Here is a 27,102-nt window from a genome sequence, read left to right as displayed (position 1 = left end):
TCTCAAACTCTCATCACATTTGAATGTGGCTCTCATAACATAGTGTAGCTTCTTGGTGAGAATATCCTTTTTTGTGCTTTTACTGTTTCGTAAGTCACCATGTCAATAACTCTACAGTCAAAACATTAAAGAAACTTTAAAGGTATGAAAAATTACTGATACAATAATAATTTTATAAAGTCTTACTATGAAAGAATTCTCAAGAATGATTAGAAGCTGCACCTATAGAATTTTATGGAAAATTTATGAATGTACTACATTCAAATTCATTTCTCCTCCTGAAATATAATAAAAGTTTAAGTAATTGAAATCTAGACAGTCTAAATTACAAATTAATCTTAAAATTTGGTTATGTTACTCATTCTGTTCTCATTTATGCAGAGGCAAGCATGTAATTACTTTCGCAAATTTCCCCTCTATATCAGTCCACTTATTAATTGCCTCATAGTGTTTCTCCTTTGGAATAACTCACTTTACAAGAAATACACCAACAGTTATTATTACATAAATGTCTATCTTAATTATAACACTAATAATGATACTAATTTCTATATTTTTTTGGTATATACCATTTGCTGGATTTTGAGCTAAATTTGTTAACTGTATTAACTCATTTGATCCTTACCACAATCCTATGAATGGAATACTACTATTATTTTCCTTTTACAGATGTAATGACTGAGTCTTAGAAAGTTTAAATTGATCATCCCAAATTGTACAATGAGAAAACATTAGAATTGAAATGTAAATTCAGGTAGTTTTACTTCAGATCACAAATTTATAAATATTACCCTTTCATCTTAAATGGGTCAATAATATGACATACTGAAGTGATTTCTTAAATAATGCCTTTATCATATCATGAGGTATTATTTAACTCCTTGTGCCTATTTATTGTACTATATAATGGTGATTTAAATAGTGACATAAGGCCAAACGGTGTGACAGAAAGTGTTCAGGTGAGAAATCAGGATTTTCTGGCATTCCCCCATCTTTCTAAGCTTGAATTTTTTTTTTAACTTTTGGAAAATAATATTGATCTTTCAATTATTGGAGAGGATGACATTAGACAATGTAATCTATGCATTGTATGTACATATTGATTATTAACATTGAGTAGTCAATCTATAAGACATGGAAGTCCAAGTTATGTGGACTAAAGAAATAGAAAGATGGGCAACAATATATGAATTAATAAAATCTTAAAATTTGTTTTCTCACTCATATCTTCACTTTTCATATTTCTTCACTCTTATTCCATAAAGTCCCATGAATAACTAAGTAAAATCATTACTATTGGTAGTAAACTGCCAACATGTTGCCTCATCTCCTTGAAAAATTAACTGGATGCCTTCCTTATCCTGCTGGGGCTCTCATACTCTACTCTGGGCAACACCATTTTCCCTATCCACTACCAGAAATGAGCCAACCTTGTGTTGTCCCAAATCTAGTGATCTTAGGACTTTATTGTTCACAAAGAAAATGGAAAAGAAAAGAAGAAAAAAGAGAATCTCTCTCTAAATACAATTGAATAAATAATAAATACATAAATTCTGGTATATAAACAGGAGGTGATATGTTTATTTACATTAAAGCATCCTTGACTCAATAGCTTCCTGAAATATTTGCATTTTATCAGAGAAGAAAAACTTATCTTAAAAAATGAATATTTAATACTGAATTCTATGAATTAGAAAATTGATATACACTAATATGTATAAAATGGATAACTAATAAGAACCTGCTGTATAAAAAAATAAATAAAATAAAATTCAAAAATTAAAAAAAAAATCGACAGTACTTTTACTCCAACTAATATATTTCCATTGAGGGAGAGTTGTTAACTATTGGGTATTTGAGACCTTCAGGTTTCCTGGACATGAAATCCTTAAGGCAGCCATTTATTTTTCTTACATAAAATGTGATTCTGTCTAGAAAAAATGGTAGAGATGAACCGGTTTGCAAGGCAGAAATAGAGATGCAAATGTAGAGAACAAATGTATGGACACCAAGGGGGGAAAGCAGTGGGGTGGTGGTGGTGGGATGAATTGGGAGATGGGGATTGACATGTATACACTAATATGTGTAAAATAGATAACTAGTAAGAACCCGCTGTACAAAAATAAATAAAATAAAAGTTAAACAACAACAACAAAGATGTGATTCTGACTAAAAGCCATACGTCAACACTTAGGAGTTGGTGAAATAAGAATTACATACATAAAAGAAGTAAAATACAATTTCAAGCTACTATAGTCTATAGGGTTTCAAATAACTATCCTGACTTATAGGCATTGTTCTAAACAATTAACATGTACTAACTAATTTAATTTGTATCACAGTATTATGAAATAGGTTATTTTTTCATTATACAAGTGAAGAAACTGAGACACAGATGTTATTAAAACTGCTCTCAAGTTGTGTAAAATCAGTGGGTGGCAGAGCTGAATTCCCAGCCTAGGCACCCTGCATTGGTAAGCACTATGCAATGCTGCTTTCTGATAAGTCAGCAAACATAGATATTGTTTTGTGATGAATCAGAAACTTCTCTGATATCCCAGCATCTTTTTATATTAGCAACACAAGTGCCAGAAACCTATAGGAATTACCATTTCTTATCAAACTTTAGAGTTTTCACCCTTGAATCATCAGAAGTTCACTTATCTGTGAACAGAGAAAATAGACCTTTACTCTTATCTGTCATTTTAAAGCAATAAATGTGATAAGATTTCTTTTCAGTAGGGCAGCTTGCTTATTTTTGACTTTCCTTATTTTTTTTTAATAGAATAAGTTAAAACGTGGCAGCTGTTTTTCCACTGAAAGGTGTGTGAATGGCAGTGTGTCAACCTAAAAAACTGTCAATAGACCATCTCTTTCCACATGAAGCTCCCTGTTTAAACTACTTCTGGACATTTTTATTCTCCAAGCATTTTGATTTTTGAGTTAATCAAATTTTCTGAACTGAGTCAGGAAATATTTATTACCATTAAAAAATATAAAGGAAAAAGATAACTAATGTTTTCATTATACATATTTTTCCCTTTAATGCTCTCAACAGTCTCAAGTTTATGTTAAATAATATTTTAGTAGAAAATGTACATAAAGAACAAGAATGTATTTTTATCTTAAGTTATATTATAATAGTTTTCCTCCTTGTAGTATTCTTGAGAATCTTTTTAACATCGCTATTTCTATTGAATATGATGCCTTTCATCATCACCAAAGATAAATCCCCATTTCTACATAGTAGTAAGCTGTGAAGTTTCAGTGTGAAGAAAGTGTGATAACATCTCCTGAAACGACAATATAGCTCTTTCTATACTGCATCTCATCAGAGTCTCTCAAGGCAATTAAAAATAAATGGGAAAATACTGTTCTCAGGGAAAATATTTTCATAGTCAGAAACAGGTACATCCATTTCACAGCTGGAAATATTGGCAAGAGAATGAGATTAGATAAGTAAAAGTTCACGTTTTACTGAGGATAGTCCAGCATTTTGTAGACTTATTCGTGTTCTAATCACTAAATAATTCATTCTCCTTTTCTGTATAATTCAGTCCATGAATTGATGTTCATATGCACCGTTTTGCAGTGCAATACAAAATTTAGGAATATCAGTGCCATGTAGAGCATTAAAGTGAATCTTGGACAAAGGTTTGAGGAAACAAATTTCTAGTGTTGTCTTTAAAATTTTTAGTAATGTAACGATGAAGATGAATATGATTAATATAACGATGATGATAAAGGAAGCAATATATTTTATAATAACTGATAAATTACCTTCAAGAAATAACCATTAGGGGGCTTCCCTGGTGGTGCAGTGGTTGAGAGTCCACCTGCCGATGAAAGGGACACGGGTTCGCGCCCCGGTCTGGGAGGATCCCACACGCCGCGGAGAGGCTGGGCCCGTGAGCCATGGCCTCTGAGCCTGCGCGTCCGGAGCCTGTGCTCCGCAACGGGAGAGGCCACAACAGAGAGAGGCCCGTGTACCGCAAAAAAAAAAAAAAAAAAAAAGAAAGAAAGAAATAACCATTAAAATGTTTCTTATAACTTGTGGCTATTGTATTAAAAGTTTAAAAGAATCATTGTATTTTGTCTTCTGTTAAATATGTGATGATTCGTTCTTCCTGAAACTCTACACAATTTTGGTAAAAACATGGAATCTAATTATTTTCCAAACATAAAATAAAAATATTGTAGCATTTATTGAATTCTCTCACACACCTAATACTTGTAAGAATGATTTCTTGATGAAAATATAATAATGTGTTATGTCTATACACATAACTTCTCATAATTTTATTATCAATTTTACATAATTTCCCCAAATTGGGCTCAGAGTTATTTGGAGTGGAACCATCCATATAAATGCAGTACATGGCTGCCAATAACACCAGTATGGCTTTTAAGATCTCAGTACAGTTATCACGAGTACAATTTTCACAGCCTAACTATGGTAAACCTGTCTCTGTCCCCAAACCAGTTTGAAAATAAGTTGTGCAAGTTAAAAGAAAAGAAAAGAAGAAAGGTCAGTTTAGCTCATAAACTATGATAGTAGCCAGCCATTTAAATGCTCAGTCATAAATAATAATAATAACACTTATTTCAAGTACAGTTAAGGGAATTCCCTGGTGGTCCAGTGGTTAGGATTTGGCACTTTCACTGCCGTGGCCTGGGTTCAATCCCTGGTAGGGGAACTAAGATCCCACAGGTCGTGTGGTATGGCCAAAAAAAAAATAAGAATAGTTAAGATGCTCTGTGTAATTTATTTCAGTAAGATTGTTTCTGTGTGGAAAAAAATAAAAGATTAGTAGACATAATAATAATAATAATAATCCTCTATATTACTCATCTTTAACATTTCTTTAACACTAATGTATTAATAGAGTGATGTCAGTGATGTCCTTATTTTAAAAAAAAAATTTAGGACCATATCATTTATTTATTTTATATAGAGTAGTTTGTATCTGCTAATCCGAAACTCCTAATTTATCCCTCCCTCACCCCCTTTCCCCTTTGGTAACCATAAGTTTGTTTCCTATGTCTGTGGGTCTATTTCGGCTCATAAATAAGTTCATTTGTGTCACATTTTAGAGTCCACATATAAGTGATATCATATGGTATCTTTCTCTCTCTGACTTACTTCACTTAGTATGATAATCTCTAGGTTCATTCATGTTGCTGCAAATGGCATTATTTCATTTTTTTATGGCTGAGTAATATTCCATTGCATAAACATACCACATCTTCTTTATCCATTCATCTGTTGATGGACTTTTAGGTTGCTTCCATGTCTTGGCTACTGTGAATAGTGCTGCTATGAACATTGGGTTGCATGTATCTTTTCAAATTAAAGTTTTCTCCAGATATATGCCCAGGAGTGGGATTGCTGGATCATATGGTAGCTCTATTTTTGGGTTTTTAAGGAACCTCCATACCGTTTTCCATAGTGGCTGTACCAATTTACATTCTCACCAACAGTGTAGGAGGGTTCCATTTCTCTACACCCTCTCCAGCATTTGTTGTTTGTAGACCTTTCAATGATGACTATTTTGACTGGTGTGAGGTGATACCTCATTGTAGTTTTGATTTATATTTCTCTAATAATTAGTGATGTTGAGCATTTTTTCATGTGCCTGTTGGCCATCTGTATGTCTTCTTTGGAGAAATGTCTATTTAGGTCTTCTGCCCATTGTTTGATTAGGTTGCTTTTTTTGTTATTGAATTGTATAAGCTGTTTGTATAATTTGGAAATTAAGCCCTTGTCAGTCACATTGTTTGCAGATATTTTCTCCCAGTCCATAGATTGTCTTTTTGTTTTGTTTCCTTTGTTGTGCAAAAGTTTATTAGTTTGATAAGGTCTCATTTGTTTATTGTTGCTTTTATTTCTATTGCCTTGGGAGATTGGCCTAAGAAAACATTGGTATGATTTATGTCAGAAAATGTTTTGCTTATGTTCTTTTCTAGGAGTTTTATGGGGTCATGTCCTATATTTAAGTCTTTAAGCCATTTTGTGTTTATTTTTGTGTATTGTGAGAGGGTGTGTTCTAACTTTGTTGATTTACATGCAGCTGTTCAAATTCTCCAACACCACTTGCTGAAGAGACTGTCTTTTCTCCATTGTATATTCTTGCCTTCTTTGTCAATGATTAATAGACCGTAGATGTGTGGGTTTATTTCTGGGCTCTCTATTCTGTTCCATTGAACCATATGTCTGTTTTTGTGCCAATACCATGAAGTTTTGATTCCTGTAGCCTTGTAGTATTGTCTGAAGTGGGAGAGGGTTATGCCTCTAGATTTGTTCTTTTTCCTCAGGAGTGCTTTGGTGATCCTGGGTCTTTTATGGTTCCATATAAATTTTAGCAGTATTTGTTCTAGCTCTGTGAAAAATGTCATAGGTAATTTGATAGGGATCACATTAAATCTGTAGATTGCTTTGGATAGTATGACCATTTTAACAACATTAATTCTTCCAAATCAAGAGCATGGGATATCTTTCCATTTCTTTGAATCACCTTCAGTTTCCTTGATCAATGTTTTATAAACCTGCTTGGTCAGGTTTATTCTTAAGTAATTTGGTTTTTTTTGGATGTGATTGTAAAAGGGGTTGTTTTTTCACTTTCCCTTTCTGATATTTCATTGTTAGTGTAAAGATATGCAACAGATTTCTGTATGTTAATCGTGTATCCTGTTACCTTGCTAAATTCGTTTATCAGTTCTAGTAGTTTTTGTGTGACTGCTTTAGGGTTTTCTATATACATATTGTCATGTCATCAGCATTTAATGACAACTTTCCCTCTTCTCATCCAATTTGGATATATTTTATTGCTTTTTCTTGTGTGATTGCTGTGGCTAGGGCTTTCAATACTATGTTGAATAGAAGTGGTGACAGTAGGCATCCTTGTCTTGTTCCAGATCTTAGTGGGAAGGCTTTCAGTTTTTTACCATGGAGTATTATGTTGGCAATGGGCTTGTCATAAATAGCTTTTATTGTTGAGATATGTTCCCTCTATATCACTTTGGTAAGAGTTTTTATCATGAATGGACATTGAATTTTATCAAATGCATTTTTTGCATCTATTGATATGATCATGTGGTTTTTGTTGATATCCTTATTTCTGAGTAAGAAATCCAAAAGCCATCTCATATACAAAAGTAATTTTAAAAACCTGGCAAAACTGTCAGAATCAACATGATCAGAGCCTTGGAAACTAATCAAAAGCTTGTGGGGAGCACTTCCTTTGGAACAAAACAAAACATTGAATATTTTTAAGAACAGTGAGCTTTGTGGTGTTTTAACTAACCCTAGATTCCCGTTTTGCTCCTCAGTTCAGTGGTAACCTTGAAAATAACAGGCCATATTCCCAGAACTGGGACATGTAAGAGAAGAATGAAACTCATTCACAAATTGTCCTTATTTGATATGTCTGGTGATTTCCTGGAAAACCCACTCAAAAGGCTTGTCTTTATTTCACCAAACCAGAACTTGCCTTTTTTAAAGCTGCTGCCTAGGGACATTTGTTCAAAATGCTTAGAGAAAAATGTTTTAGTCACTGCTGCTGAGTCAATGGTTAGTAGTAGAGGCAGATACTTAACCAGCCAAAAAGCTTGGAAGGAAAGGCTGGAGAGTGAGATTCCTTGGGGAATAAGGCCTCTGAAAAGGCTTGACATATTTTTGGGCAACTAGAAGGACATACACATGCCCAGGGCTGTGCACATGCTTGGGAAAGACCTAAAAACCCCCTGACCTCTCATATCTGGTTGACCTTGAGACTCTGCATGTGCAGAATTTGAAGGCTAAGGTAAAGTTATAAACTTCTTGGCCGAGTCTTAAAGGTGTTCCCTAACAAACACAGAACCCCTCTGCAAACCCACACACAGAACTGGGAGAACTTTTGGTTTAAAGCATTTGAGGAGTACTCTGTTCAATCATTAGACAATAAGCTAACAGAGGAGAGACTTCAGTGGCTGTATATGAGAAAGAATATACACTTTATAAAATTAATGCAGAGAATTCATTAAACAAACAAACAACCAACAAGTACAACAAGCAGCAACAACAAACTATGCAGAGGAAGGAAACTCTGATTTCCAGAGTTGCCACATTATAATATTCAAAATGTCTAAAATTTAACCAAAAATTATGAGGCACACAAAGAAACCAGTGTTGTGGCACATACACAAAAATAGTAGTGATAAAAACAATCTGAGGAACCACAGACATTATATTTAGTAGACAAACTCAGTTATTTCTAGTATGTGCAAAGAGCTAAAAGAAACCTTGTTAAAAGTACTAACAGAATGCATTAAAATGTTGCCTCATTAAATAAAGAATATTAATAAAGACATATAAAGTTTAAAGAGAAATTGAACACAAATAGTGGAGTTGAAAAATACAACTAAAATGAAAAATCCACTAGAGGGACTAATATTCTGTAAGCATGCAGAAGAAAGAATTATTGTACTTGGAGATGAGTCAGCTGAGATTTTCATCTGAAGAAAAATGAACATAACCTCAAAGACCTGTGTCACAACTTAAAGCATACTAACATATGCATAATGGAAGTCCTGAAGGAGTTCAGAGAGAGAAAGGAGCAGAAGAGTATTTGAAGAAATAATGGCAGAAAACGTTCCAAATTTGATGAAAGAGATTCATTAACCAATAGATCCTAGACGCTCAACAAACTTCAAGTGGAATAAACTAAAAAGAAGCTATGCTCAAACACATCAAAATCAACTGATGAAAAAAAAAATCAACTGATGAAAGCCAAAACAATGAGGGAATCTTGAAAGCAGCAAGGAAGAAGTGACTCCTCACATGCTAGGGGATCCATAGTAAGATTTGATTTTATCAAATTACACCTGATTTCTCATGAGAAATCATGAAGGCCAGATGTCAAAGAGAAGACATATTCAAACTGCTTAAAGAAAAGTAAAAAACTGCAAAACCTAAATTCTATATTTGTAAAAAATATCTTTCAAAATGAGGGAGGAATTAAGACATTCTGAGATTTAAAAAAAAAAAAGGGATACTTTTATTGCCAGCTTACCTACTCTACAAAAAATGCTGAGAAATTAGGCAGTAACTTGAAACTAAGAAAAAAATAAGGAATTGTAGTATAGGTAACTACATGTGTAAAAAAAAAGATAGTATGACTGTACTTTTTTGGTTTTTTTCCTATCTTATTTAAAAGAAAACTGCATAAAGAAATGCTTGTGAATATATGTTAATGGACACACAATGTATAAAGATGTAATTTGTGAATATAACAGCATAAAGAGGAGTGGAATTATGTAGAAACAAATATTTTTATTTTTTTGTAATTAAGGTGTTACTAATATAAACTATATTATTATGTACCAAATAGTTTACTGTAATAATTCCCAGGGAAACCACGAAGAAACAAATTCAAAATATGTAGTACAAAAAAAAATGACAAGAGAATAGAAAAGATACCCTAGGAAATAGCTACTTAACACAAAATAAGGTGGTTATGGAGGAACTGAGAAAGAAAATGTTCATATCTGCTACTTTATTCCATTCACTTATGTTGGGATTCTGTACTTGAGTATTTCAACATTTTTCTTGCTAAGTTTACCATTGTCTTTACACTGCCAACACGATCTTCACACTGATCTTTACAATGTTTAATTTTAGTTCTGCTTTAAGTCTTTCAACAGCATTCTGAACAACACATGCTCTCTTTCTTCTCCTTATTTAATGACAACACACAGTTCTGGCTTCTTCTTACTCTCTGGCTACTTGAGTTTTATCAATTTACTTCTCTAATCAAACCGTTACATCTGTTCTTCAAAGCTGTGTCTTGGACTTTCTTCTTTTCTCACTCTTTATACACTTTTCATTTGCAAAACTCACTCATTCAAATGGCTTTAACTAATTTCCCTATTTCAGCAATTCTAAATTTAAAAATATGATCTAAATCTTTCTTCAGAGATCAAGGATTTATAACCTAATACTTGCTTAAGGTTCACTCTTGACTACCTTTAGCTATATCAACCTTAAAAAACTCCAAACTGAACATCCTCTGGTAACCAGCTTGGCATATGCATTGCTTAAGTTATTTAAGCCTGTGACCTGTATTTCACCCATAACATTTTTCTTCTCTGTTACATTTTCACTTCTTTTATCTTAAATATAAAAAATATCAAACTGAGCTTATAAAATATATCTCAAATTCATCCATTCCTCTCCTTTTCTACTGCCTATACACTCATAATTCAAGATTGTCTTTTATCAAGACAACTGCTATAACCACTTCATATTTCCTTTTCCACTTTATATTTCCTCCCTTGCCATCTCTAATCTTCTAGTCCACCTTCATCATAAGCTTCATTATGATGAGAAAGATTTCTTTCCCAAACAACAAAAATGACAAGGTCTCAACAAATATTTGTATATAGGACAAATATTCTCTGGGAATGCCACTCTTCTCTCAGATTTCTCTAATGCATAAAGTGTTTTTATTCCACCGGGCATTTTGTACACTAAAAACCCTTCCATCCAAAATTTCCCCACACACTCCTATTCATTCTGCAGATCTTTACTGAAAAGCCACTTTTTGGACTTCCCTGAACCTTCTCTGACACTTGCATGTCAAACAGAACTTCTGTAATCTATTCTCAAAGGAAGATTCCTTTCCCTATAGTTGCTACCACAAGGTATAATCATATATTTGTGAGGTTATTATTATTATTATTATTATGCAATAATAATAAAATTATAATTAAAATAATAATCTGTACATTTGCTTGTTAAATGACAGTGATTTTAGGTAAATGTGCTTTCAATTTTGCAAAATAGAAAAGGATAACTTAGATTCAGAGCATACATAAAATTCACTGATCATTTGCTTGCATTGTAAAGATCTATCTCTGTATGTACCCCTTTTTGTTCTATAGAAATAACTCAGAAGATTGTAGTCCTTCACCACTAACCTCATCAGTATTACCCGTAAGCCTAGGCTTAGAATCTTCCTCTTCTAAAATCTACCTCATCTTCAAAAATTGCAACATTGAACCATCAGAGGTCTTTGTAAAACACAAACAGTAATCAAACAAAAAACAGAAGGGCATTAGCATTATATGAAACTAAATGAGAAACCCACATACATATGAGAGTTTTAGCTTATATGTCTAACTTATACAATCCACACTTTCCAACATTAATAACAGCAAAGCACTATGGGAGAGCTGAGTTGAGGAATGTAAAACAAGTCATTTTTTATAATGAAACCATACTTTAATTTCCTATGACCACAGTAGAGTTTGTTTGCTCTTGTGAGTCAGTTGGTGGCAAATAAAAGAGGTCAGGGGAAGGAGGGAGGGCATGACATCATCAGCTGACTTGTTTTCCCCTCTGTTCAAGACAGAGTTTAACAAAAATCAGCTGCCACATCTTTCTCAGGTCAAATTCTGAGAATTGACTCAGCAAATGAACATGGTCCCTACTTACTGTGCACTGCCAAAGGAAACTGAAAGATTTTCATCAGAATTGCTAAAAAGCCTGCTTAGTCAAAGTCCACTAGGGCAAGCTCTTACATTTTGCAGTATGTAAAACTAAAAAAAAATTTATTTTTCAGTCATCATCTCTCACAAAGTCTCTAGCTAAAACTCATGCAATTTTGTGCAATATCCTCACTGCGAAACTCTACTGTAAATAAAAGAGTTAAAAAGGGACTGAATATATTAGAGTGAGTAGAAATCGTTCCATTATTCTGAGCTATCTTTGCAGGCATCTCCCATATCCACATGCAGGAAGGAGAGGTCGGGCTTACTGAATATTTGAACTTGAATAGATTTCTCTAGGTCATGTCATTCACACAGCAATTGCTCATTGAACCTAAGTTTATAAAATTTGTAGCTAAGCCCTTCAATTCTCAATTTCTCAAGGAATCCATTTATAATATTCTATCCCATTCCTTTGGCATCAATTTTCTTTCTTTCAAAGGTCTTATTCCTAATAACATACAAACATATTTGAGTCATCTAAGATCTAATAAGTAATAACAATCTTTCTGACCCTCTATGCAACTATAGCTTCTTTCCCAGTTTTCTCCTAGAAAAAAATCAAACAACCACTTCATATTTTGTGACTACACTTACTCATAATCAATTTTCTAATTCCAGTGCTCTCTGGCTTATGTCCTAATTCCATCACTGAAATTATTTTTTTAGGTCACTATTTCGCTATTGCTCAAAATAATCAACACTTCTCCATCCTTGTCTTAATAACTTCCAGTAGTTTTAGAAATGACAGTCTACTCCTCCATCAAGAAACAAACATTTTCTCTTGTATTTTGTGTAATCAATTAAATTATTAATTTCTTCCCAACTCACTGGCTACTTATTTTAAGCTAATTTGCTGGCTATTCCTAGTCTCTTCTATCTCAAGGCTCATTCTTTACTGCTGTTCTCTCTCTTCCTAGAAATCTCTCATTCTCATGGCCTAAATGCTACCTCAGAAACAGATGTTTAAATTATGTTTAACAATTTAAACAGATGTTTAAATTATTTAATTATGTGCTGGATTTTCTATAGTCAACTCCATAATACTACCATTCTTTTCTTTGGCTTCAAATGCTACAGAATCCTTTTCTCTGAATGGTTTTGTGCTAGACTTAGCCAAGGAGAGCAAGTCCTGCACGTTTTAGAATGTGGCAGTGAAGCAGAAGCCATTGGTTCGTTGAGGGTGGCTGGAGCCCTTTGTGTGGACGAGGCTCAAGTGAACCCTGACACTGCCAATGAAGGCTGTTACAATCTCAGATTTTTGGTAACTACAGAAGTTTCTAGAAAGACCTTGAAAACCACTCTCTTCAGTGCTTCAAGCTGAGATCATTAGGGTCAACTCCTCTGACTATCAGAGGCAATTTTAAAATTCTGTGAGGATGGAAAGCATCATGGAGCCAAAGCCATATTCTTTGCAACAAGTAACCTCTCTCCTTTGTAAAGTCATTCTGGCTCATCCTGAATTTCTGCCTTACCATCACACCTCGTAATGTATATTTCTACAAGTTGTATTGCCTCTAACTCTAAAACTGATCTTCAGTAAATCCAGTTGCCGCCATCTCTACTGCAATTACCGTAGTTGAAGACGACTCTAGCTAGACTAAATTCTTCCTCATTTCCTCTTCACTGTTCTTAAACATATAAATAATTTTGCTTCATAATTATCTCATTTCTTTTCAATTATTTTCTCATCTATTTTATCAGTAACATTTTTTTGTTTGTTTGTTTTTGTTTTTGTTTTTGCGGTATGCGGGCCTCTCAGTGTTGTGGCCTCTCCCGTTGTGGAGCACAGGCTCCAGACGCGCAGGCTCAGCGGCCATGGCTCACGGGTCCAGCCGCTCCGTGGCATCTGGGATCCTCCCGGACCGGGGCACGAACGCACGTCCCCTGCATCGGCAGGCGGACTCCTAACCACTGTGCCACCAGGGAAGCCCTATCAGTAACTTTTATATAAAAACATGTATTATTATTGGTTATATTACACTGAATACACTTTAATGTAAGTAAATTTTCCATTCATTTCATTTTAACTCCTTTATCTACTCCCCGTAGCATCATATTTTGCTTAAAACAAAAAGTCATCTGCCTTAATTGTCTCCAACTGTACCTGATATTCTCTTCTCTAGTTTCCAAGCAGGTGTGCCTTCTCATAATTCCACTGAAAATTCTCACACTAAACTCACCAACACCCATGACTTATGTTCAGTTTGTATCTAAGTCAGCCTTCAGTAACCTTGGTATGGGTGAATCTCCGTCTTCATTATTTTTTTATTTCACATTTTTTCCCTGGGATAGTTCATTTTTCCCATGAATTAACATACCAGTTTTATAAATATTAACTCCAAAATCTCTCTTTTTAACACAGATATTGACTGCAGTACCTGACTTATAAACCCATGGGAAATCTCCATTTGGGTGTCTAAAAGGCATCTCAAACTTAACATGATATGAACAGAGCCATGGATTTTTATAGTCCACTGCTAAATTTGCTTCTACCCAATTCTTCCTCCTATTACTAAATGCTAGATTTATCTATCCAGCTACCCAGACTTAGAAATCATCCTTGTCATCTCCCCAAATAAACGATATAAAGTTAACTTGAAAGATCTATTGGTCCTACCACTTAAATATATCCCCAAGTATAGACCCTCTCAGTACTGCCATTGATATAACCTTATTTCAAGCTACTATAACTATTTCCTTGGGCTATTTTCTTAAGCGCCTAAATTATATACCCACCCCCACTTTCTCTTACAGTCTGATCTTTGTTCATATCTATAAACTAGCCTGAGAGATAGTTTTAAGCATAAAATTATGCCATATTATTCCTTTAATTAAAACTCTCTAATGCTTTTCCATTACTGTGATGTCAACTGAATGAAATAATTATATGAAGGCTAGAAGAGAAAGCTCTCTTTTAATGTCCTTTTCTTAAATTTGACAGTCATGACTGGTGAAGTCTCACTTCAATTATAACTATACAAGGATATAGGGAACATATTCAACAATGAAGTAAATTAGCTTAGTCTGATATTGTGGTGATAAGAATAATGTTAGGCACAAGTACACATAAAAGATACCTGTGAAGACTGTCAAGCAGATACTTCAAACACCGTGACCAGCAATTTTAGCAGGGGGATGGCTTAGTGTTAGAGGGGCTTCTAGCATTTCATAATGTGCTTGATAAACAATGGGAAGTATGTACAAAGCTACCTTCTACAAATATTTTTCAACCTGTAACAAGACAAATTATACTTCTACTTTTTAAGGAGTACTCTGGTAAAATGGAAATATCCAAAATACTGTGATATTTTTAGTCACACTAACCTAACAAAGCCGTGGTGAGAGAAAAGAAAAAGAAATCAGGAACAAAGTAATGGATTTGAAAAGCGTTGGAAATGCCTTTGAGTGTGGCAATGCTGGAAGCAAAACTATGGAACAGTACAAGTGGTCAGTGTCTTTGAGAAAAATACAGGAAATGAGGAGGTAGGTGTACAAGGCCAGCAAAATGAGCTTCATAGCTTCTCACATCTGTGAAGAACCTGCCTTTTCTCTGTTTCTTTAGGTGATTAAATTCACTTTCCTTGTGCCTACTTGGCATTGCTAAATCTGATATTCCTGTTCAGGACTGATTTTTCTCAGAAGAAAATTAGGAGAGTGAAGTGGTTTTAATACAACATAAATAACATAATGTAAATATTAGGACTCGAGCAAAGTGTGTATGTGGTCCAGCTCTACCTTCACTGTGTATGGCTGAAGGTCTCACCTTTCTGACCCCTAACCCTGCCCTTTGATTGTCATACTATGAAAACTTTAAAACAGTCTACTTTTATGTATTTATACTTATTTTTGTATCCTGAAAACTCACCTTTTCTTTACTTTTCTCTTGCTCATTCCTTACCATTCCAATACCTATATTCAAGTTGCAGATCAAGTCACATGCCAACAGAAATTGAGTTCCTACTAAGTTGCTATGGTGGTAGCAGATATCCCTTATTTTTTCTTGCTCTTTTACCCAAGACGTTTTAGAGCAAACAGAAAGCTAGTTATGAAATCAACTCTGGGGGATGGTCTTGATTAAATGACCAGATTTCTCATGTCACCTTTCAGAATGCATGCATTATCCTAAGCCTCAGTTTTCATGCAATTTTGGCATAGCTATTGTGGGAAAATGGTCCTGTGATGGTTTACGGTATTGTAACTCTCTAGCCTCAGAAAATTTTAAAAATTATATCTTACTGAAATACAAAAATGAAAGAAATCGTTTTACTTGATGCTAGAGCACTGAGTTAGAATAAATTTTTGAGTTGTCTTATAAACAGTAAAGTTTTTTTTTTTAGGTTTTACTATTGCTAAACAGCATATATTTGATCAGTGTAAAGCAGAGAAATTAATCACTAATTTCAATGACACTGAGAAAAAGATTTATGTGTGTATATACATAGGTGTTTATATAGAGATGTATGTATGTTTATGCGTATATGTGTGTCGCTACATCTACACCTATTTATCCATCTACCTATCTATATATATACCTATCTACATCTATCTAATCAAATACCAAACCCTATATATCTATATATCCATATCTATTCGTGACCTCATGGTTCTTGAGTTACTACAAGGATGACAAAACACACACATACCACACACACACATGAAAAACAAAACAAAGCAAACCAAAAACTAAGGCATATTAGCACAAATAGAATTGGAAGATTAATTTTAAGGTATCAATTTCCTATAGTTAATTTCTATATTTCAATATAATATTATATTTAAAGCATATGTTAATATCTATAGATTTAAAGAAATTTTAACAGGTTGAAGGACAGAGAAAACATTTCTATATATGTAAATAATTATTTGGTTTTTCTTTGAGGGAAGTATGATTTTCTAAGGTGTAAATGTCCTAGTTCAAAAAATAAAAAAGAAACCATTTTCTAATTTGAAAAGTGTTACCTTCTATTCTACATAATCATAAAAGTGTTATTATCATTCTTTTTTTTTCTGACTGTATTTCCTGAGGTACATTATATTTGTGACTATTAATATCATAGAGTATTACATAATTTCTAGTGAGCTGTAAAAGATAGTTGTCTCTCTTTTTATTTTTTTAACAGAAAGTCCATTAAATTCAGTGAATCGTATGTATTTGCATAGGTTCAATTTACAGTGCCTGGTAGTTTTTAAACATGTCTTCATTATCCATGATCCAAATCAGAAATATAAGCCAACAAGTAGTCCTTGAGAAAGTTATGGCACTGAGATGTGTGTCTGTAACAATTTCTTAGTGTTTTAGAAAAGAACTAATATATTAGCATATTGATGAAAATTTTTGAATTAATACATTGCAGTTTATAAGGTAATTTTCATGATTTCCAGCTAGTTGATAGAGTCTAAGTAAAGTATAATACATTGAGAAAATCTTAAATTCAGATTTTAATGATCTATATTTCAGTGTAAAAAATACTGTATACATGCTGCCCAGTCCCTATAAACATCTTTTTTTTCTAAGTAAATTATTTACATTTGATTTTGCCAGTCACAATCTTACCCAGTTTAGTGAAATATTCCATTCCTTTAATTAATTAATTAATTTGTTTATTTATTTATTTTTGGCTGAGTTGGGACTTCGTTGCTGCGCGTGGGGCAGGCTTTCTCTAGTTGTGGTGAGCGGGGGCTACTCTTCCATGCAGTGCGTGGGCTTCTCATTGTGGTGGCTTCTCTTGTTTCTGAGCATGAGCTCTAGGCATGAGGGCTCAATAGTTGTGGCTCATGGACTCTAGAGCGCAGGCTTAGTAGTTGTGGCGCATGGGCTTAGTTGCTCTGTGGCATCTTCCCGGACCAGGGATCAAACCTGTGTCCCCTGTATTGGCAGGTGGATTCTTAACCACTGCTCCACCAGGGAAACCCTCTATTCCTTTAATAATAGTCTTTAATTAACATTTGATGTCTACATATCACATGCACAAAAAACCTGTTATTTACAAATTAAAAAATAAATGAAATAAATCATAAAAACAATATAAATACAGTTTCCTACACTCAAGAAATCCACATTCTAATGTAAGGGACAAAACAGGATGCAAGTAATTTTAGCAAGGCGCAACTGCTACAGAATGTCCAAAGTGGTAACAGAGCAGGAAAAGCGTCCAATTTCTTAAAAGACTAGAGAAAACTATATTAATGAATGAATGGTTTCTCAGGCAGCATTCATTCTTCCTCTTTTTCTATTCCTAACATGCCCAGATCATCTTTAGCAGAACTATCCATTAATTAGTACATAGCATTGATGAATTTTCTGTGCTATTGATCCCTGTGCAGCAATGGAGCCTGACTGGTGGGATCTCATCTATCCAGCCAAAGTGGTTGGTCCAGATTTTTCCAAGCAGAACTTTTGTCTAATCATAAATTTTATCTACCTCTAGAGTATAGGACTTGAAAGCCAAATATAGGCAACCACATATATATCTAAACTTATACATATATATATGTGTATGTCTATGTGTGTGGGTATAAAATTGTGTATTATTATGCCTGAGGTGTTCTTATCTTCCCTCTTCACCTAGATATTTATTTTATTCTTCATGTCTAACCCCATTCATCACGCAATGAGAGATATCTCCTTGTCCTGCCTACGTCAACTGTTCCTCAAAATAATACAGTCTCTTTCAGCACTATCAGCCTTTTTTTCTTTGCATTTGTCATGAATGCAATTTTACAAAAGTTAGTGTGCTTATTTAATTACTGTCACTCGCCCACAAAGACTACCATCTCTCAGTCCAGGAACGAGTTTTTAAGAGTTTTACTCTGTCCCTGTTATGTAACCCAGAAGTATATGATAGGTAATATGTAAATTAATATGAACATTCAGTACATCTAATTTCCTACAGGTAGTGTATGTATATGTTTTTCTGCTGCTTTCATATCACTGTCTTCAATTAGGCAGATAAATCTTTCCAGCTTTTAAATTTGGTGCAGGTCATAGCATTCTTGAATCTTTTCTCTATTTGTAAAGACTGGGCCAGTGACTACAAACATCTGTTTTTCAAACTGAGGCTACTATCTGTGGTATTCCAAATTCTTCACTCATATTTTCTAATGAGAGAGGCACTTCAATTCTTCCTGGGGAAAAAAATCTTCATTATGCAAGAATATATGCATAAGTAGAACTGCCTTTGAAAACTGCATATTTGGTAAATATAGTTGCTCATTTGAAAATCTTAATGTGTCCATACAAAGCAATCTCTCTGTATTGACTCTCCAAGGAAGAATGAACATGATAAAAATATGGAACCACAGCTTATAGACCCTGATTATGTTAAGTTAGTCTCTTTCATTATCTAAATGGCAAGGTTATTTTCATCTGAAGAATTTTTGAATATTATGAAGAAATACTTGAGAGTGCCTAAAAGGTATTCTAAAATGTTTTCCAAACCTGATGGCAACAGTTAGTGAAAGAATGCCATTTTTACCACTTTGAAAATATAACTAAATAAACACATTCAAAAGAACAGGTTTTGGAGATTGATTCAGATAAATTATTGAAAAAAACCATAATGGAATGAATTTTTACCATAACTTTATGTTTAGGAGGTAGTTCTCAATATGCAATATTTTTCGAGAAGGCATTTATTATATTTTACCCTTTCTGGTCACATGTATGTGAGTTTGGATTGTGTATCCCAATAGCAACAAAATTACAGAGTTCAATTGCCTTACTTAAACTTGTGATAGCACTGCTAGCTGATTATCAGTGGTTCTCCTTCTGAGTTTTAGCTGGGCATGTGGTCATCAAACTAGAATTACACTTCCCATGTTTCATTGGAATTTAAGTTCTACCCAATAGCATGTAAAATTCTGAAATGACGTGTGCCACTTTAAGGTCATGAACTTAAAGGCATATGGATGTTCTCCATTCCTGTTATGTCTCACTGCTTGAGTGACAACTGTATTGGCCACCGTGGAGTCAAAGATAGAAGCCAACTGTACTCTCAGCCCTTTACGTGCACCCTCAGACTCTTCTATGAGAGAGATAAACTTCTCTGTTTTGAAGTCATTATATTCTAATGTCTTATTTTCTAATAACACAGTTTAGGCAGTACTCTAATAATACAAAAATCCTTATATTATTTCTAATTTAGTAGCATAAAGCTGATAATAAATAATCAGAAATGCTCTTATTTTTATATTATAAATAGTGACAGTGAGTGATTTTTAAAAAACAAGTTACTTTTATTATCATGTTTTAAAATACAAATTTATAATTTTTAATTTAATAACAGTTTTCATTATGCTTATGTTTTATAGTTACCCTCATATTATACCAAGGTATGTTGCTTTTTCCTTCATGATGGTGATGTAAAATATTCATACTTAGGACTTCCCTGGTGGCGCAGTGGTTGAGAGTCCGCCTGCCAATGCAGGGGACACGGGTTCGTGCCCTGGTCCGGGAAGATCCCACATGCCGCGGAGCGGCTGGGCCCGTGAGCCATGGCCGCTGAGCCTGCGCCGTCCGGAGCCTGTGCTCTGCAATGGGAGAGGCCACAGCAGTGAGAGGCCTACGTACCACAAAAAAAAAAAAAAAAAAAAATTCAAACTTAGATTTTTTTGGAGTAAAAAGTAGGTCAACCTAAATAACAATATTGAATAAATAACCATATGGATGATACATGGATATGGCAAAAATCATGAAGATGGCATATAAGTGACACCACAAAAAACACTTTTAAAATGTTAATGATTCATAACAAGAAGTACCTTGAAAGAATAAGATCTATATTCTCTGCCAAGGCTGTGTGATTCTGCACAATTTACTTAGACTCCATCTCTCGGTTTAATTCTGTGGGTAATATTCTCAGATTCTTAAGCTATGGGAAAACATAATAATCATTCCAATCCAATAAGAGTGTAATGTGGATGAAATTAGATTTGTTCTGAAATTTCAAAAAACAGTTTCTGAATAGTGAGTATTCATATAGCATGATGTAGAACCATGTGTTCTGATTACCAAAATTCCCCATAAATTCAGATTCTATTATTTATGTAGTGAAACCGCCTCTGACAAGAACACCTCTGATGATACAGAGCCCTAAAAAAATAATATCAACTTTCATTTGTACATCAATTATCACTAATTAATCTATAACACAGTCCTTCACAGTTATGTTAGCTCAGGAAATCAAGGGCAACTTCAATGGAATTTGAAAAAAGTATATAAAACTACATAATCATGAGTTGCTCTTTACTACTCCTGAAGAGCATAAAACTGTAGAGAAAAATATAAACTGTCCCCAAAATTTAGTTATGAAAGGTTAAAAAAAAAAAGAAATTCAACAGAAATTACAAAACGGGTTTTAATAGAGAATCAAGATCCTTCTGAAGTTGAATGCTGGCATTTGAACATAGATGTTAAAGCAACGAGAATCAAATTGCTAAAACAGGCTTTCATTACTTTGGTGCACTACAGTTAAAAAAACAAACAAACAAACAAACAAACAAAAAAACCTTTCAGCAGTTTTTAGGAAATGGCAGATAATCAGGTGAATTCAGTTGTTAGTTTAGACCTTGTTGGTCTGTTGAAAAAGATCTCCTTGTTATAGGTTCCTTACTGTTTGATCTTTGATGAAGTAGATTATGTAACTTTATGAGCACATACCTTTTGCTTTAGTATAAAGCTCTGATTTGTGGAACTTCTGAGCAGTCTACAGCTATCCTCATTTATACTTAGGGCTTCTAGTTACGTGGCAACACAAGCTATTTGATGGAGACTTGCTTGGACAGGTATTGGTTAAGTCAGGTATCATTGTACATCATAATGCAATTTTACCTTCAATACAAAGTTAATATTTTTACATTTCTAAATTTCTTTATTTCATTTACTGAGTTTCCCAATTCTGCCTACTGTTTTATTTAACAACTTAACAAAACTTGTGAGGTTTTTCCTTTGGATAGGCTTTAGGGAATAATTTCTTTGATCCATTTCCTAAGGAACAGTTTTATGATCCAACAAGAATTATTGCTAACCTGCATTCATTCTTCAGGGAAAGAGCATACAGCCTGGCTTAACATGAAATTTAATTATTACTAGCATTAATATGTGATGACCACTAAGAGAATAAATCATTGCAGGAAAAAAAAAAAGAACAGAAAAGAATAACATAGGAACACTTCATCTACCTTAAAGTAAAGTAATATGTATGCTGAAAGCAGCTGCCCAAGTAAAGTTACTGTACCTATATTGTTTTCTTTTTAAAAAATTTTATCCTCTTTGGGTAATGCTGATTTTTTTTCACCTATCCTCTCCTGCTCTAGCTTTACTTTATTATTTCCTAGACTACTTTCTCCATTCCTTTTCTTACACCTTGAAAATATGTCTTTGAGAATTCAAACTCTAGACTGATAGAGCATTTAGGTCACTGTTCTAAGCTATATTGAATTTAATCATGGGGTCACTTGAACCAAGTAGCTATGCTGTTTCTAATCTACTAACTGCACATTTTCTCTGAGATTGGATAGGACCAGTCCTATTAGGATTTCTGACACAGGAGGTCAATAATTCTTTATTTCATCCATAATTTTATATTTTATTGTCCTACACCTCTCAAAAGTTTCACAGCTTTTGTGGAGAAAATGAAATATCTTATTACTAAACTAGATTGTCATTTTTTGTCTTCTTTACGTTATCATGGGACATTATTATTTTTTCTCCTCAATTTCAAGTTTTCCACTTGCTAACCTGTCTTTTATCTTTAATACTTGTATATATAATATTGCACATATAATGCACATTTATTTCCATAGAGTTGTATTTATTCACTTGAAAAAATCTGATTAATTAAGTTGAATTGGGTTTTAATAAAAATTATAAGGTTATAAACAACTGACCTGATGTGCTTTTTTATGTCTTTTTGATGTTTTAAAAGTAATAAGCAATGCTATTTTGTATGATATTTTTACTAATTCTATGAAAATATAAGAAAACTTAAGTAAAATTAGTCCATTATAAATTATTTTTTAAAGTTACATACTGGGAAATTGAAAGTATTCAATTTCTAAAGTGTACCTTGAAACAACTGCAGAGGTGTTTCATGCTTTTAATTAGGAAAAGAGTTTTTATAGAAAAATCTAGGAAGGCAAAACCCCATGTTCTGGCCAGACTGAGCTACTATATTCTGTGACATTGGGCAAATTATTAAGCTTAATAATAATTAGTAATATATTCAAAGCATTTTATAGTTTAGAAACTCTTTCAAACATTGCATTAGGTCCTCGCAAAACACTAGTTAAGAAAGAACAAACTGAGATTTAGAATATTAAATAATATATATAAACATTATAAAACATTAGCAAAATATTCAATAGAATTCAGGTCTGGCTCCTTATCCCATGTATTTTCAATGATAGAACACTGCCTCATTCAAATCAAGTCAGGGACTTTGTTTCCAAACACATTAAAATTGTATGATATTAACAAAAAACAAACAACTACCTCATAGTGTTCTTATGTGAAAAATATTAAAGGATTAATGTAAAATTGATTTTTAAATTATTGAACACTACCTTTTCATATTTTATTTTTAATGTTCTGTTTGACTTTTTAAAAGCAAATTATCAAAATACACCTATTAAAGACACATATGTCAAGGCAGATTAAACAATATGACTGAACTATATGTTATCCACAGCAATTTGCTTCAAATATAATGGTATAGGCAAGTTGAAAGTAAAGGGATGGAACAAATATATAAATAGTGATCAAAGGAAAATAAGAGTGGGTATGTTAATGTCAGATAAAGTAGAAACAGAGCAAATAAAATACCTGAGACAGAAATGGATAACATATAATGATAGAAGGGTAAAGCCATGAAAAAGAAATGGAAATTCTAAGTGAATATATACCAAACAACAGAGCTGCAAAATATGTGAAACAAATACTGATTGAATTGAAAGAAATGGACAAATATACAATTATGATTGTAGACATCAACACTCCTCTCTGAACAGTTCCTAGAACAGCTAGACAGAAAATCAGCAAAAATGTGTAAGAACTCAACACCACTATCAAAAAAGGAGAATCCAATTGATATGTATAGAATACTTATTTATGTTTATAGAACATTCCAATGAAGAGGAGAACAATACTCATTTCAATTGCCTATGAAACATGCAACAAGATAGACCATGTTCTGGACCATAGAGCAAACCTCAACAAATGTAAAAAAAAAAATAAATAAAATCATGTGGAGTGTGTTGTCCAACCACCATGGAAACAAAGAAATCTGTTATTATCGATAACATGAAAATATCCAAACACATGGGTTCTAAATAGCACATATCTAGTTGACCTATGGGTCAAAGAGAAAGTCTCAGGAATATCAAATAATTCATTGAACTGAATAAAAATGAAAATACAGGAGAACAAATCTATGGAACATAGCTTAAGAGATGCTGACAGGAAAATGTGTAGCACTAAATGCCTATGTTAGAAAAAAATATCAAATAATTGAATCAATAATTGAAGCTCCCACCTCAAGAACCTAACAAAAGAGGGGCAAAATAAGCCCAAATCAAGAAGAAGGAAGGCAAAAATAAACATAAGAGCAGAAATTACTGAAATTAAAAACAGAAATACAATAGATAAAATCAATAAAACAGAGTTATATTTTTAAAAAGGTTAATAAAATTGAGAAACCTCTAGCAAGACTAACAAAGAAGAAAAGAGAGAAGACAAATTCCCACTATCAGGAGAGAAACAGGGGTACCATTACATACCCTGCATACATGACAGGAATATGGGAATAATACAAAAAATGCTACACACATGAATTTGATAAATTAGACAAAAAATGGGGCAATTCATTGAATACAAACTACCACAATTCATTCAATAATAAATGGATACAGTGAGTAGTCCTACGACTTTTAAGTAAATTGAGTCTTTAATGAAAACACTCCAAACAGAAATCAGGAGGCCCATATGGTTTTTCACAAGACTATGAACAAACATTTAAGAATTAACATAAATTCTACACAATCTCTTTCAGAAAATTGATGAGGAGGAATTATTTCTCACTTTATATTATGATATTATCATTACCCTGATATCAAAACCAGACAAAACCACTATAAAATCAAAGAAAACTTCCTATGTTTTAAGATTAAAATAAAGCAGAAATTGACAGCAAGTACTTTTAAATATTCAAATATTTGGAAGTTTAAAAACATTTCTATAAACTGTCTCTAATGTCTCTTTGTGATGTTGTATGCAGAAAATTCTAAGAAATCCTTAAAAATTTATAGTGATTATATTAAAAATAATAAGTACATTTTATAACTACACAAGACATGTGGTCACTACAGAAAAGCCAAGTCCATAGCCAAAAATAAATAATTTGAAAATGAAATTAAAACATTTATAACAGCATCATGAAATATAACATTCATATGAATAAATTTAATGAAAGATGAACAAGCCCTCTCCACTGAAAACTAGAAGTTTCTAATAGAATAAAACATACATTTACCCTATGATTTGATCATTTCAGTCCTATGTATTTACTTGAGAAATATGAAACAAAACAAAAACTACCACCATCACCACCATGAAAACAAAACAAAAAGACATTCTCAAATACATAAGGGCTCAAGTTCATGCCAAAAGTCATATGACTTCCCACAAATTCTATTGGAGATGTAAACCAGAAACAAGAAATTAATTAAAATAAAATTTTGTGATAAGAAAATTATAGAGGAACTGACAGTTGAAGGCCACCAGATCAGTTTAACATATAATAAAGAGTGCAGAACTAGACATTTTAGGCACAAAACTTCATCTGAGTTTTAAAATATTTTAAAACAAAATTCGTTCTTGAAAAGATTAACACTTTAGTTAATTCTATTTAAATTTTAAAAGTGAATATTTTATATGATATGTATTATGAAAAATGAATGGACATTTTTGAAGAAACTACTCAATCCTGATCTCTTTTCCAATTTTCGATTATATGTTTTGCTCCAGAGCTTATTCTATACCTCTCAATTTATCACAAACTACTTCAGATTTATACTAACTTGATTACAGTGAGATATAGAAATGTCACTCCTTTATAACCCTGTTTCCTCTTCTCCCTTTCAGTGCTATTTGTTTGTATATCACATATATAATTATGTTACATATAAAATAATATATATATATATAATTTGTCTCTGTACCTATACATGAGTATATGCATACGTATATATTTACATACGTTACAATTCCTAAATATATTGTTATAAATTTTTACTTTGTATATTTTATGTCTATTAAAGTAATTGAAAAAGAAATGAAATTAAGTATATCTTCATAAACTTTGTTCTGTTTAACTTATTTATCATTTCTGATTCTATTTATTTGTTCTCATCGTTCAAAATACCATCTAGTATCATATCTTTACTCCAATTACAGCTCTGCTCCCACTGACTTCCCTCGTGAGCTTGTCAGATACTATTACATTTCATTATGTTATAGAGCCAACAGTATAATTCTACACGTATGTTTATACAATTCCTGTTTAAATAAGATAAGAAAATGGTGAATAAAAAATTCATATATACTGTCTTTGTAATTATATAATTCCCTTTAAAAGTATTCTTTGATTTTTCTGTAGATTTGAATTCCATCCAGATATACTTGTTAATGGCCTGGAGAACTTCCTTTGGTGCTTTTTGTAAGGCAGGAATGATAGCACCAAATTCTCTCAGTTTTTGTTTATCTGAGTATTTATTTTGCATTAAGTTTTGAAAAGTATTTTGCTGTATATAAGTTTTTTGGTTGACATTTGTTCTTTCAGCACTTTAACTATGTCATCCCACTGCTGTCTGGCCTCTAGTGTTTCTGATGAAAAGTCAGGTTTTAATCTTACTGGGCTTCCTTCATACACAATAAGCTGTTTTTCTCTTGCTATTTTCATTACTTTATTTTTGTTTTTGGGTTTTAGCAATTTTACTATAATATGTCTGAGTGTGAATCATTTTGCATTTATCCTACTTGGAGTTTATTGAGCTTATTGGATGTGTAAGTTAATGTTTTTCATCAGCCATTATTTCTTCTAATATTTGTTTTTGATATTTTCTTTTCCTCCTCTCCTTCTGGTACTCTCATTATGTGTACATTGGTGCACTTAAAAATGTCCCACATTTCTTTGAGGCTCTGTTTATTTTTCTTCATTCTATTTTCTCTCTATTTTTCCAGGTTGCGTATTTTCTATTGATCTATCTCCCAATTCACATATTTTATCTTCTGGCAGTTCAAGTCCACTGTTAGTCCCTCTAATAAAAATTTTTGAGTCAGTTATTGTACTTTTTACTACAGAATTTCCATTTGGGTATATTCCAATTTGAACATATTTATAAAGCTAACTTGAAATTTTGTTTGTTAAATGTGATATCTGTACCCTCTTACTGGCAATTTCTTTTGTCTGCTTTTTTTTTTTTTTTTTGGCCTGTTGTTTCTTTGTTCATTTTTTCCTGTAATGGTTCATGTTGATATGTATTTGTATGTCTTATATTTTTTGTTGTTGTTGTTGAAAA

Source organism: Stenella coeruleoalba (genome assembly GCF_951394435.1).
Source record: "Stenella coeruleoalba genome assembly, chromosome: 4".
NCBI classification, from domain to species: Eukaryota; Metazoa; Chordata; class Mammalia; order Artiodactyla; family Delphinidae; genus Stenella; species Stenella coeruleoalba.
The sequence above is the reverse complement of the archived record's forward strand: the minus strand, read 5'-3'. Positions refer to the sequence as shown.